This window comes from Piliocolobus tephrosceles, chromosome 5, assembly GCF_002776525.5.
Source record: "Piliocolobus tephrosceles isolate RC106 chromosome 5, ASM277652v3, whole genome shotgun sequence".
NCBI classification, from domain to species: Eukaryota; Metazoa; Chordata; class Mammalia; order Primates; family Cercopithecidae; genus Piliocolobus; species Piliocolobus tephrosceles.
This window is the reverse complement of record NC_045438.1, coordinates 28,732,061-28,746,441: the sequence shown is the minus strand read 5'-3', so window position 1 is coordinate 28,746,441 and position 14,381 is coordinate 28,732,061.

Genomic DNA, 14,381 nt, shown 5'->3' with positions numbered 1-14,381 from the left:
TGAGCAAAGACACAGATTGAGTATCCTCTATCCAAAATGCTTAGGACAAGAAGTGTTTTGGATTTCCTATTTTTTTCAGATTTTGGAATATTTGCATGTACATAATGAGATATCTTGGGAACAACTACCAATTCTAAACACAGAATTCATTTATGTTTCATATACACCTTGTATACATAGCCTGTAGGTAATTTTACACAATATTTTAAATAATTTTGTGCATGAAACAAAGTTCGTACATGTCCATACATGTGGATAATCTGTGACTGTTGGTATCACCATCACTCCTGACTCTGAACGTATATGCTACCAATAAGCAATCATTTTCTTATGTTTATTCACAAACAAGTACTTAACACTAAAAAATATGACATACCATTAATACAGTGAAAAACTAATGTGTTCAGGTAACTAAGCAGCATGGAATACCTGTTTCAGCTATTAAACAACAGCAACAACAGACTATGGCGGGCTTTCAGTCTGCAACTAAAATGCTGTGTTTTGTTTAAAAGGTTGTTGTGCACTGCATTCTTCTTCTGTTTTAGGTGAGAATAAACATCAGATGCAGGTGAGGGCCTAGAAGTGGGTCCTCTGGGGATGAGGAGGCATTCTGCCGGATGGCTTTTTAAAATGTCTCCTCCTGAGTCATCTGCCTCATTAATAACAGTTTTTGTTTTAGAAGTCTCTTCGATTTTATGAACTGACATAATGTCCTGTTCTCTGTGAATGCACATTTCTCTATTCTTTTAATAAGTCCATCACACATTTTCACCATGTCATCTGTAGGCACTTTTTCTGCAGTGTTAACAATGTCATCTTCATCGTTGTATGACTGTGTTTTGACTGCAACCCGTCACGTGAGGTCAGGTGTGAATTTTCCACTTTGCCATCATGTCGGCACTCAAAATTTTCAGATTTTGGAGCATTTCGTATTTCGAATTTCCAGATTAGGGATATTCAACCTGTACCAGCAAAACAGACAAATAGAAAGCAGCTATGGGCCAGGTGCGGTGGCTCACGCCAATAAGCCCAAGGCCAAAAACATTAAACAGAACTGAGAGAGGTATTGTTTAATGGTGAGAGATGCCATTCATCTAGACTCAAGAAAGTTTTTTCCCATAGATTACGCATAAAATTTAATGCACAAAATAGTGTAGTCATCAAACACGTACAAAGGTTCTATAAGTGCAGCTAGATCTTTAAAGAAATATAGTGAAAGAATTTAATATGCTTTTTTTAGAATTGATAGATCAAGTAGATAATAAATAAGAACATAGATTATTTTAATAGTACAATCTACAAGGTGTATAAAGCTATGTCTTCCATCAGAGAATATATATTCTGTACCAAAATCTATGGAATATTAGAAGAATCAATCATGTTCTTGACCACAAAGACAACATTAAATCAATTCTAAAAAGTAGAAACTTTACAGGCCACATTATCTGATAATAATTCAACATAAAAAAGATATAATCATCAAAAAATTTAATTCTTTGGAAATGACAATGTGCAATTTTATTTTTAAAATCCCAAATCAAAGAGAAAGTCAAAACCAAAGGAAAAAAATGATCTAAAAAGGAAAGAAAATGAGAACTGTTAATACCAAAACCCATGGAATATGTTAAAGCTGGAAGAAATTTTATAAACTTCGAAGCTTTTATTAAAAATTTAAAAAAAGATTAAGTCCAGGTGCGGTGACTCACTCCTGTAATCCTAGTACTTTGGGAGGCCGAGGCAGGCAGATCATGAGTTCAGGAGCTTGAGACCAGCCTGGCCAACATGGTGAAACCCCGTCTCTCCTAAAAATACAAAAATTAGCCTGGCATGGTGGCGGGTGCCTATAATCCCAGCTACTCGGGAGGCTGAGGCAGGAGGCTGAGGCAGGAGGATTGCTTGAACCTGGGAGGCAGAGGTTGCAGTGAGCCCAGATCGCACCATTGCACTCCTGCCGGGATAACAAGAGCAAAACTCCGTCTCAAAAATAGAAAAATTTAAAAATAATCTAATTTATATAAGAAACAACAAAATAGATTGAACAAAAGCAGGAAGATAAAAATTTTATGGGAACAGGAACTTTCTTTTGCTTATCGCAACTAATTTATTTACTTGGAATAGTACAAAGACCAGTAGACAGATGTGAGGTAAGCCAGATAAAGGAAGAAAAGAGAAAAAATTATACAAAATTAAGAATGACAAAGAAGATATAATCTGAGATAGGGATACAATTAAAAAGATTATAGGTTATACACAATTCTGTTATGGTATCTTCGGGGTGTCACTGCGCCAGTCTGAAACCTCTGTGGCTGGTGCACCTTTGATCGAGTTTTGCTCCGGCCTGCTGAGCTCATTCCGCCCACTCGGCCTGGCAGCCTGCCCTGGGTTCCCGCTACTGGCCTGGACCCCACTACCGGCCTGGACCCCCCCCCCGCCAAGGGCAAGCCAGGCACGGGGCGGTGAGGGGGTGTGTAAGCCACTGTGCACAGCCAGGCACACTGGCTGCCGAGGGGTGGGCAGCTCCAGGTGCCGGCACAGGCACCGGCTCCAGGGGAACCTGCAGCCGGACCAGTAGTACCATAAAGCAGGCTGACACTGGGGAATGTGATTGTGGCGCCCGGAAGCTTGGAGACACCAGGACCCGCAGAGCCCTAAAGAGACACCAGGAACCGCAGAGCCCTTAAAAGGGTGTCACAGCCCCGGGTCGGGGAGCTTCTGGGTCTGGAGTACCCGAAGGGCCACAGCTCTTCCCTCCTTCTCTCTTCTCTCCTTGACACCTGCAACGTGGCAGGCAAAGGGAATCTTTCAGCCTTGTTTGTGTTACAGCTCTTTTGGCCCCGCCAAATGGGTCCCAAATTCTTGTCCTGCATCAGGGGAGAATGAGGTTACGCAGACAATTGGAGGGTGAGCAAGATAAAGAGGAGCTTTATTGAGCAATAGAACAGCTCAGAGGAGACACGCTCCTCTCCATAGCCAACGTGTCCCCATGAGTGTTCAGCTCTCAGCAGAGAGGATAGCTCCTCTTTGCAGATGGTCCTCCCATCATCTCTTCAGCTCTTAGGAGAGGGAGTAGCTCCTCCCTGCTAGGCAGGGCTTCCGGATGAGTATCCAGCTCTCAGCAGAGGACAGTTCCTCTCCACAGCTGGTCGTTCTGTCCTCTCCTCAGCTCTCAGCAGAGAGAAGACCCTGGGGTGGGCAGCTCCTCTCTGCAGGTGGTCCTCCCATTGCCTTCTTGAGTGCGGCCAAGTCTAGGACTTTTATGGGCCTCAGAGGGGAGGAAGTGTGCACCCATCAGTCCATGGGAATCCATGGGCGGGCCCAGAAAAGGCACCACAAGTTCCCAATCTCGTCCACACGGGAGCAGCGGTCCAGTCCCCAGGCTTCAGGTCCTCCCCGGTTTGAAGGTGGGGCTTCACCAGGGACCTGCCCCCTTCTGCCTCTGTCTGCCTCCTGCTGCTGCTCGTGGTGCCCAGGCTGTTTGTGCCAAGGGGCGCCTGCAAGCCAGAGTCAAACTGCCTTCAGCACCCCCTTGGCTTCTCTCCTGTGCTCATTGGTGCCCAAAGGCTGGAGGGGGCCAAGGTGGCTGGGGCCTGGTATGTCAGTGCTGCTCCCAGTGTGCACACATCCAACCAGGTTGCGACGGCACCCGGGCTTGGCCTCAACTTTGCTCCATTATCTGAGTGGGCACTGAGTGAGGAGAGGCCAGGCAGTAGGAACAGATACTTCTGAGCCTTCAGGGCAAGGGGGTACCTTCCCGGGACCCCCGAGAGTGCAGAGATGCCTGGGTCCGCGGCTGCAACCTGGGAGGCTACAGCCATGCGGGAAGGGTGAGGGTCCTACCTTCTCCTGGCTCCCACCAGCTCCATGGAGCATGGCACTGCCCTGGGCCCAGCTTCACCTCAGGGACCCTCTCTGCCCGCAACCCCCCCCCCACCCCAATGCCTGACTGCACTGCTCCGCTGCAGTCAGCCCCACTTGGCCCAGCCCCACTGCAGCAGCTCCTAGGGTGGCATCCCTGGCCAACCTTGCACAAACAAACCACTTCATGCTCCTGGGGTGGGCCCCACAGCCCCGGCTGCGCCTTCAGCCAGGTGCTTGCAGGTCCCTGGGACTAAGTGGGGGAGTGAGGTTGAAGCTGCGGTGGAGGCTGTGGTCCTAGGAGCCGGTCCTGCCCGGCCATGCAAGGGTGGGAGTGGTGCAGCTGGCTGCCTTGGGGTGCAAGGCACGGGGGACCCACCGCCACCACGGTAACTCCCACAGCCGTTCCTGCCACCACCACTCATGCTTCCCCGCTTCAGCTGGCGTGATGGCAGCCGCTGCTCCAGATGGCCCACCACTGTCATCAATTATATGGCAATGAATTTTAAAATCTAGGAGAACTAGATAATTTCCTGGCAAAATATAACTTATATGGTAGAGAGATGCTATTTCATTTTCTTACTGTTTCTTCTTACGGGCACCGAGACACCTCATTATTAGGCTAAGACCATGAGAAAGAGATCTGGTGAAAGATGTGAGAATATACAAGTGATATAGGGCACTTTCAGGTCCTGGGACCTAAACATAGCCTGCTCATCCCTTTAGTCCTTTTAAATGATGATTTTAGAATATTCCAGATAGCATAGCTATAAGTTGAAGGATGGCTCTTTGATGACCCATCTCAGACTGTGATGTGAACCAGAAATAAATTTGTATTGTGTTAAGCTTCTGAGATTGTATGTTTTGTTACTTCAGCTTAGCATAACCCATCCAGACTAATGCATCTACAGCATTTGACCACAAAGAAATAGAAACTTGACTAAAAAACAAAAACAAAAAATACCCTTTATAAGCATTTGGAAAGAAGGCAAAACTTAACCATTTAAAAAGCATCAGGCCCATATTGATTTTAAACTGATAGTAACATTGGAAGAATAGATAATACTTATTTTAATGATGTCAACTCATGGGGGTGGAAAGGAAATCTCCTTAGCTTATTTTATAAAACCAATATAGCCTTAATACCAACACCCAATACAGTTAGTAGAGCAACAAGAACAAAAGCTATGTAGGCCAAATTTACTAACAGATATATATGCAAATTTTCTAAATAAATTATTAACAAATAGAACAGCAGTACATCAAAAGAAGGCTACACAACCAGGTAGGTGGTTCCAGGAATGTGTGAATGATTCAAAACTAGGAAATCTTTCAGTGGCTACATCAATAGACTAAATAAGAATAAATAAACTAAAGGAGAAGAGCCATGAATATATCATAGATGCCAAAAGTGTTTTGATAAAAAATTCTCCTAATGCTAAATGTAAAGTAGAAAACAAAGGAAATTACTCAAATATGATAAAGGCCATTCACCCAAACAAACATGATTATCATATTAATAATGAACTATGAATGCTGATGGAAAAATATGGAACAATGTAGGAATAATCTTAGTCAAAAGGCTGGTTCTTCCATAATCAACAGATATTCTAAAAGCTCAAAATCTTAACTGAAAACAATATTCTTAATGTGGTACTCTTCTAGAAAAAGACTGTGAGTACTTTATCGTTAGTAAATGTAGGACTTTGACAGCTTTGAAGTACAATTTATTAGTATCCCATTCAAATTGTCTTTGTCAAATTTTCTACCTCATTCTCCTCCCCTGGAGACCTCAGTGCATTTATCTTATATCACGTGAAACTGCTCTTGTGTCAGACATAGTTCCCTGATATATGCAAAAGCATCATTTTCATAGTTCATTTTCCCTGAGAAATACAAAACAGTTTAATATATTAATAGCTAAAATAAAGACAGAGCCACTTCCAGATATGCAAGGGATTGAAAAGACTGGCATAAATAGAAAAAATTTAAGTAAATTATTTTAATGTCTTTTATTGTTTTAGATATTTCTAGCTGTTGGATCTCATATGAATATTTTACTTATTATTATTTATTTAGTTTTTAGAGTCAGTCTGTCACCCAGGCTGGTCTCAGTCTGTCACCCAGGCTGGAGTGCAGTGGTGTGATCATAGCTCACTACAACCTCAAACTCCTGGGCAGCATATTTTCTTACTTGGCCTCCTAAATCCCTGGGATTACAGGTATGAACCACCACACCCAGCCCCTATGAATATATTTAAATCAATGGTCTCCATGACTATTTTAGTGAATTCTGCTAGGAGATAAAGAAAATGTTGTGAGCCAAACGCAACCTGTACAACAGAAGTTATTGATTATACATTCATATTCCTAGATGAGTCAAAGCTATTTAATTATGGACCTATAAACATTTTCACAGAATTATAAAATAATATAGAATATTTGACCTAAAAGGGAATCAAGATTGCATATTCAATATTTTCCTAATAACAGTAGTAAAAGAAACATCAAATATGCTTTCTCTTTCTTCAGAGTAAAATATCTTAGAGTAATCCTCAGGCCTTTACTGAACCAGAAACCTGGGACTTTCACCATAGTGATCATAGAACACTCACCAGAAGGTTCTTCAGGAAGGCTCCATGATGTCTGGATCTCAGTGGTAGAGATATTTAATCTGAAACTGATACCATCACAACCCACACAGAAATGAGAAAAACTAAAATCACCTATAATAAGAACAAATAACATTTTGATTTATTTTCTTCAGTCATTTTCTGGACATATATACATATATGTGTAATGTGAGTTTCTTCAAGTCATCCCATCTGGAGTTAAGCACAGGGTCACTTTGATAGTGTCACCTCTGTTTTACTGGCTTGTGAAAATGCAGGACCTTAGTCCCCTGGAAAATTTTGCCCTGCTCCCAACACATTTCTGTGGTTTCCAGAGAGTAATGTACAGGTGCCCAGGCACTAGCCAAGGCGGATCCCACATGGCAGGCCCCTGGCTGCTTTTTACAACCAAGAATGGCCCTGACACACTGAAGCGTTCAAGGTTCCAAGCTGGGTGCAGGCCAAGAGAAAGGCAGCAAAACAAGCCCTCCTCCACATCTGTGTTACATTGCGCTATGGCACACTAAAACACGGTGGTGCTCTGATGTGTTGCAAGTCTTTTGGTTTAAGCAGCTATTCCTGCCTTTGCATACCGTCCTCGGTCTCCTAAGACCAGCTCCTATCCTAGATCCTAGAGGTTGAGCCTGGGTAGATGCAGGATTCAGACACCCTTGGACTCAGAATTAGGGTAGTCTTTCATCCCGGGGCCTAGTCTTACAGTCACACTGTTTTCCACAACTCCCTTTTTGCTTAGAATGAGTTATTTTCCAGGAAGTTCCTTCATTCCCCCAAGCAAACTGAGAAAAGCCTGGAAGGCCACCTACCAGATACTTAGGCCTGCCCAGACTTGCTTACATCGCAGAAGGCAGCACACAATCTCAAACTGAGACAGCCCTGCCAGCACACTCGCTCAGATGCTGTTTATTGTTTACAAAGATGGAATCATGCTATATGCACAATCTTTAGCTTGCCTTTTGAAATTTAATAATATGTCAAGCATGTTTTCCATGGATTAGAAACAAGACTGTTTAATTCCAACACAGAATTCTGTTTTAGGAACGTACCATCATACATGTATTAAGTACATTCTAGTGTTAGACACAGAAGTTTCCAATTTTCCTGTAAAATAGAATTGCAATGAACAAACTTGAATACAAATCTTGTGATTCTCTCTGGTTATTTCTATGGAATAACTACCTAGGAATGGAATTACTTTGTCTTGTACATCAAGTTGCCTCCCAGAATGTTAAAAAATAATTTTTTATTTCCAGCAGTATATAAGGATATCTAATTTACTATGCCTTAGCCAGCACTGATTATTATACTGTTTTAATCATTTCCAATTTGCTAGGAAAAAAAAAAGAACATGGAATCTTATCTAAATTTGTATTCCTTTTAGCTAAAACAAGTTTAAATATTTTTCCTAATAGCTAATGGTTAGCTTTATTTTTTTCTTTTATTAAAAAACATGTTTTTAGGCCGGGTGCAGTGGCTCACGCCTGTAATCCCAACACTTTGGGAGATCAAGGCGGCCTGATCCCTTGAGGTCAGGAGTTCGAGACCTGCCTGGCCAACATGGTGAAACCCTGTCTCTACTAAAAATATAAAAAAGTTAACTGGACGTGGTGGCACATGCCTGTAATCCCAGCAACTTGAGAGGCTGAGGCATGAGAATAGTTTGAACCTGGGAGGCTGAGGTTGCAGTGAGCCGAGATCACACCATTGCACTCCAGCCTGGGTGACAGAGTGAGATTCTGTCTCAAAAACAAACAAACAAACAAACAAACAAAAAACACACAAACACGTTTTTCTATTTTTGAAAAATAATCGGAGACAGAATAGTTTAAAAATATCTTTTCATATGAAGGAATAATAAAGATGCACAAAATAAAATAAAAAATAATGTAACAACCACCACTTTATGTTTTGCCCAGCATAAGAAATAAAAACATTAGCAGTAGGGTTGATGTCCCTAAGCACTCCTCCTTGATCACATTCTTCTCCTGTCCCCCATGAGAGGTAGGCTTTACACACACACACACACACACACACACACACACACAGAGAACACACTTCATGCATTCATGTATCTATGTAAACATATTGAATGGTTTATTCATCATCCTATACAGTATCACACTTTTTGTATTCCTCTTGTTATGGAAGATTTTGAACACTACACAAAAGTTGATAGAATAACGAGCCCATCATACATATTTAACAATTATCAACTCATGACCAATCTTCCTTCAGTTTTACCTCTAATCCACCAATCCCACCCACGTATTTGTGGAAGTAGATGCCAGATATCATACCATTTCATCTGTAAATGACTGCGAATGTATCTTTAAAAATTAAGGATGCTTTTAAACACATCTACAGTACCATGATCATACTTGAAAAGATTAACAATAATTCTTGTTGTCAGCAGATATTGTGTTAAAATTTCCAGTTGTCTTATACCTCTAATTTTTTTTGCAGTTTGTTTCTTGGAATCAAGATCCAAATCAGGTCCACACACTGTGACTGCCTTCATATTCTTTTATTTATTTTTATAATGGTATTTTCATCCTTTTTATTAGTTTTTAAGAATTGTTTACATAGTATATATATTTCCCTGCTACGTTGCTAAAAATACTATTGTAGTATTTGCCTTTATATTTTAAGGTTTTTTATTTATAGAAGTTATTTTAAAAATTTTGATAACTCAATTTGCCCTTTTGAGATGTAGGAAATTAAAAAACTAATTGTAGAGTTGATGTTCCCAAGGACCCCTCCTTGATCACATTACCCTCCACTCCCCCATGAGAGGTAAGCTTTACACACACACACACACACACACACACACACACACACACACACACAGAGAACATACTTCATGCATGCATGTATTTATGTAAACATATTGTTTTGAATTGTGTATTCATTGCCCTGAACAGAAAGACCTTTCTTATGCCATATCAGATATTCATCTATGCTTTATATTAATACTTAAATAGTTTTACTCTTACATTTAACTCTTTAAATATCTAGAACTTAAAATTGTATGTTATAAATTAGTGCTCCAACAGAATTGTTTCCTAAATAGCTTCTTTGCAGGGACACTTTCAATTTTCAGATGAGGAAACTAAATCTCAGAGACTTTCTTTTACACAGCCGAAGAAAGCCTAGAATTTAAATCTTCTACATCTTAAGCCAAGCTTATTACTTTTATCTCCTCCCCATTTTCTTTCCAAACCATAAGGAAATGTTTGTGAATCCAGATGATCATCTGAAGAATTTTGAAGCTACAGTGATCTCAAAAACCACTTCTTGAGGGTGAATCTCAAATATTCCTGCCTGAAAGCAAAGACTTTTTTAGAATAAGCATACAGTTTTTATCCAAAGAAACCAAAGGAATATTACTATGTTCTAGATCAGTGTTCATAACAGAGCCAAATATAATACACACACTTTTTTCTTGTAAATTCTATTTTAGTCTTCAGTAAAACAGAACAAAAGTCTCTCAAAAATCTGATTAATAATAACTACAATAGTCTTTGCTTATACATAGTTTCTCTTTTCAGGGTTTCAGTTACCCAAGGTCAACTATGGTCTGAAAATAGGTGAGTACAGTACAATAAGATCTTTTGAGATAGAGAGACCACATTCTTGTGACTTTAATTACAGTTGTATTAGTCTGTTGCCATGCTGCTCATAAAGACATACCCGAGACTGGGTAATTTATAAACGAAAGAGGTTTAATTGACTTACAGTTTCACATGGCTGGGGAGACCTCACAATTATGGCAAAAGGCCAAGGAAGAGCAAAGTCATGTCTTACATGGCAGCAGGCAGCAGAGCTTGTGCAGGAGAACTCTGCTTTATAAAACCATCAAATCTCCTGAGACTTGTTCACTGTCACAAGAACAGCATGGGAAAGAGCCGCCCCCATGTTTCAATTACCTCCCACTGGTCCTTCCCACAATGTGTGGGAATTATGGGAGCTACAATTCAAGATGAAATTTCAGTGGGGACACAGACAAACCATGTCAACAACATAGTTATAATTGTTTTATTTTACCATTAGTTATTGTTGTTAATGTCTTACTGTGCCTAATTTATAAATTAAACTTTATCATAGGTATGAACAGTAAAAACCATTGTATACATAAAGTTCAGTGTTATCCACCATTTCAGCATCAATTGAGGGTCTTGGAACATTTCCCCCTAAATAAATAGGGACTACTGTAACCCTAATTCAGTGCTTACAATGTGCCAAGTACCATTCAGCAGGCTTTACATGCACGAATTCACCAAAGCCTCTTAGCAACTCTGTGATGTAACTTTTTTGTTTTAAATCTGCAATTTTATGCATGAGGCAACTGAGGCATAGAGGAAAAGTAACTTACACACTGTTTATAAACAGATTGCAATTAGTAGAGCTAGGATTTGAGCTTTGTTTTAGAGTTTGTACAATGTGCCTTTTATAATACTTGCAATATGTGGCCACGAGGCAGTGGTCACAGGTGCTAATCTGGCAGAAATAGATTTTGGGGAAATCTTGAGACTTCTGCTCCTGGCAGATGTATTTCATGGTGCCATGACAAGGGGACATATTCTGATTTCAAACGCTATGTCCTCATGCCTGACAATCTATACACATATGCCACTCTCTTATAATTAAACATAAAAAAATTCAAGGACATCATACAATAACCTCTATAGAAAGCAGATGTCTAAAGAAACCAACCAGAATTTAGAAATCATTAGCTACAAAGTAGATGAATAATGAGAGCAAAAGTGAAGGAAAGGGAGAAGCGAGTGAGATCTAGTGACACATAAAGCTGACAGTTTTCTTGTGACCCTAAGGGACAAAGTTTATTATAGGCAATGAACTATATTGGTTTACAGTTTGAATTTTATTTTGATCAAAAGCAGATATTTTCTCAGGCAATCCTCAGCCACAGCTTTCTTGGCTGCAAAACCAAATGGCTGGCTACTCATGTACTGTTGAATGTCTGAGTGTCTGAGTATGTTTAGACAACTGAGTGCAACTGCAAAAATGTCACAAGTCAGCCTTTTTTGCTCCTGTATCAGCAGAAGACATAAGCTTACATAATAAGACCGTGAGATCGATAGGAAGAACCCAAGTTATATTGCCTCAGCCCGAAGCCCCATTTTGCATCATACATCTACTGAGCTGGTAAACTAAAAAATAAAAACAAAAACAGAGAGGATTACTTATCAAAAGGTGGGATAAAGCAGTTATTCTTTGTGTAATGCTTTTTAGAACTTTCTAATCGTGGATGCCAGGTGGCACTCACTGAATTTCAAGCTTGGACTAAGTTGCGTATTTCAGAAGGGTCTCTCTTCCCTCCAAAGCCTGTGGCTGAATAATGTGGGGAGGCTCTAGCTGCCAATAGCCACAGAAACTGTGATCCATCAATTTCCAACCTGCCATTTCATACCGAAGTAGCAAAGCAGTTTCAACACTGGTTCCTCCAATGAACTTGCAGAAATATGCAGTTGCTTATAGCCAGATGTAAGGTGAAGGAGTGGGAAGTGGGAGGGATAGGGCATCAGATAGCATCTTATTCTTCTTAAAGGAGTGTTCTGGGAAACTCAAGAAAGCCACTTAACTTTTCTGGGTCTTGGCTCTTTACATTCAAAGCAAGACAGTTTAATGAAAATTAGTTCATGTCTATTCTCACTGATGTAGAATAATCAAAGGAACAAAAGAGTAAATTTCCTAGTACGTAATGTCAAGCCTTTGTGTTCTGAGTTTGTTGCCCAAACAGAAAGAAACAGCTTCACGTGTATTTTAAAATCCTTCTTGAATATATCCCCACTCAGATCTTTGTTGGGAGGTAGTTGGTTCTGCCTGAGGTGTCAGAGTTGAGGTCGGTGGAAAAGGATACATTCTAATGCTTGGATATGAAGGTATTGGTTGGGGCATGACTCAACCCTAGGGAAGAGCTGGATTCCCAGAGGCTGAGAAGGTAGAAAAGTAGTGAGACCCCAAAGTGACACAAATTAGTACTCTGCCTTCACATGGCCTCAGGATGTAGCAGGACCTCTGGTGAGGAAGCATGTGGAGTCGTGGGACCGAACCTTAAGGGCTGCTGCCTTGATGACCAAAGCAAGCACCACAGGGGCAAGGACTTACCAAAGAGGGTGAGGATGTTGAGAGCAGCAGAAAGGTTCAACTTTGAATGCAACACATGGCCAGCAAAGAGCTCAAAAGGGAATGTATTAATCAGGGTTCCCCAGAGAAGCAGAACCAATGCAGAGAGATTTATTTTAAGGAATTAGCTCACACGATTGTGGGGGGCTGGTAAGTAAATTTGGAGAGCAGGCCCACTGCCTGGAAATTTATGGAAGAATTGGTATTGCAATCTTGAGTCTGCAACATGCAGACTGGAAACTCAGGCAGAATTTCTATGTTGCAGTCTGAAGGCAGAATTGCTTCTTCTTTGGGAAACCTCAGATTTTGCTCTTAAGGCCTTCAATTAGATGAGGCCTCTCCATATTCTGAGGAGTAATCTGTTATGTTATATTCAGTCTACTGATTTAAATGCTGATATCTAAAAACTATCTTCCCAGCAACATCTAGACTGGTGCTTGGCTGAACAACTGGACACTATAGCCTAGCCGAAGTGACAAGTTAAACATCCCAGTGACCTTGATGGCAGGCCAGAAGACCACTCCCAGAGTTCTCTACACGGTGTATGACCCTGGATTTTTACAGGGTTCGAGGAAAGGCCCATCTTTCCAAATGAGGAAGAACCGATTTTCAACAATCCTAAGAGGTGAGGGCCTAACAAGATTTGATTTGACTCAGAGAAGTTAAGAAACATTATTTATTCTTATGTTCAAGGGTCATGGAGAAAATTTACACCACTATACATATAAAAGCAGACTAAAAGATCTTCAAAGTAATTTCAATCTGTAACATTCCATGATTTCATGATACGATGCTACTCTGACAAGCCTTATCTGAGACATTGTGGCAGGTTGCCCTGTTTTCTATAGAAGTATTTTCTGGCTAAACTGGAATTGCATATCCTATCTTTTAAAATAGTTGTTCTTTTTTTTTTCATGTACAAACCTTTCTAAATAGAAACTAGTGAATGCCAATTTTAAATTTTTATTGGCAACTATTTAATATAAGGTAGATATATTTAATTTTGTCAGGACCTACAACCTGAAAACATTCCAGATTCCATAGAAATTATTGTGCATAACAATTAACATTTATTCATAACACAAACCTTTTCAGGAACAAGCTCAGTAGTGCCTTGTCTATATTATAAGAAGTGTTTTGGTAAATAATTCTATGGTAATAATCACCTTTATGTTAATCTGTAGAAGAAAAATTAAAGCACAAACTTCTAACACAAAAAAATTATGTTCAGAGTTTACCAGAAAGTAAGAAAACAAAAATTACAATAAAAGCAAACAAAAATATTTTTGCTAAGCCCAGCCCATCGTTCACATTAGACATATAAGCAGCATAATCACTGGCAAGAAAAATAACATCTATTTACCTGTGGTAAGATGTTGGTGAACAAATGGATTATATCAAAGTGTGTTTTAGAAAGGTCTTCTGTGATCGCCACAATTTAGCTATTAGGCTCACAGATCCATGGTTACTATGTTGCTAGAACAAAATAGAAAAGGGCCATTTTACTCTTCTCTGGAAAGAAACAGTCTTATTCTAGGAAACCAGTGACTTACCAATTCACTATTCTCCCTAACTCACATGTTAAATTTTTCAAACAACAAACAAATGAACCCTATACACCCACCCTCTCATACCCACACTCACCCATCCACACACAATCTAACTACCATCTTTCCCTTTGCAAAGGCATTAAAGGCCAGAAATGCTAATACACTTTACAACATAATCAGAGAGGAGATATGAGCTTCA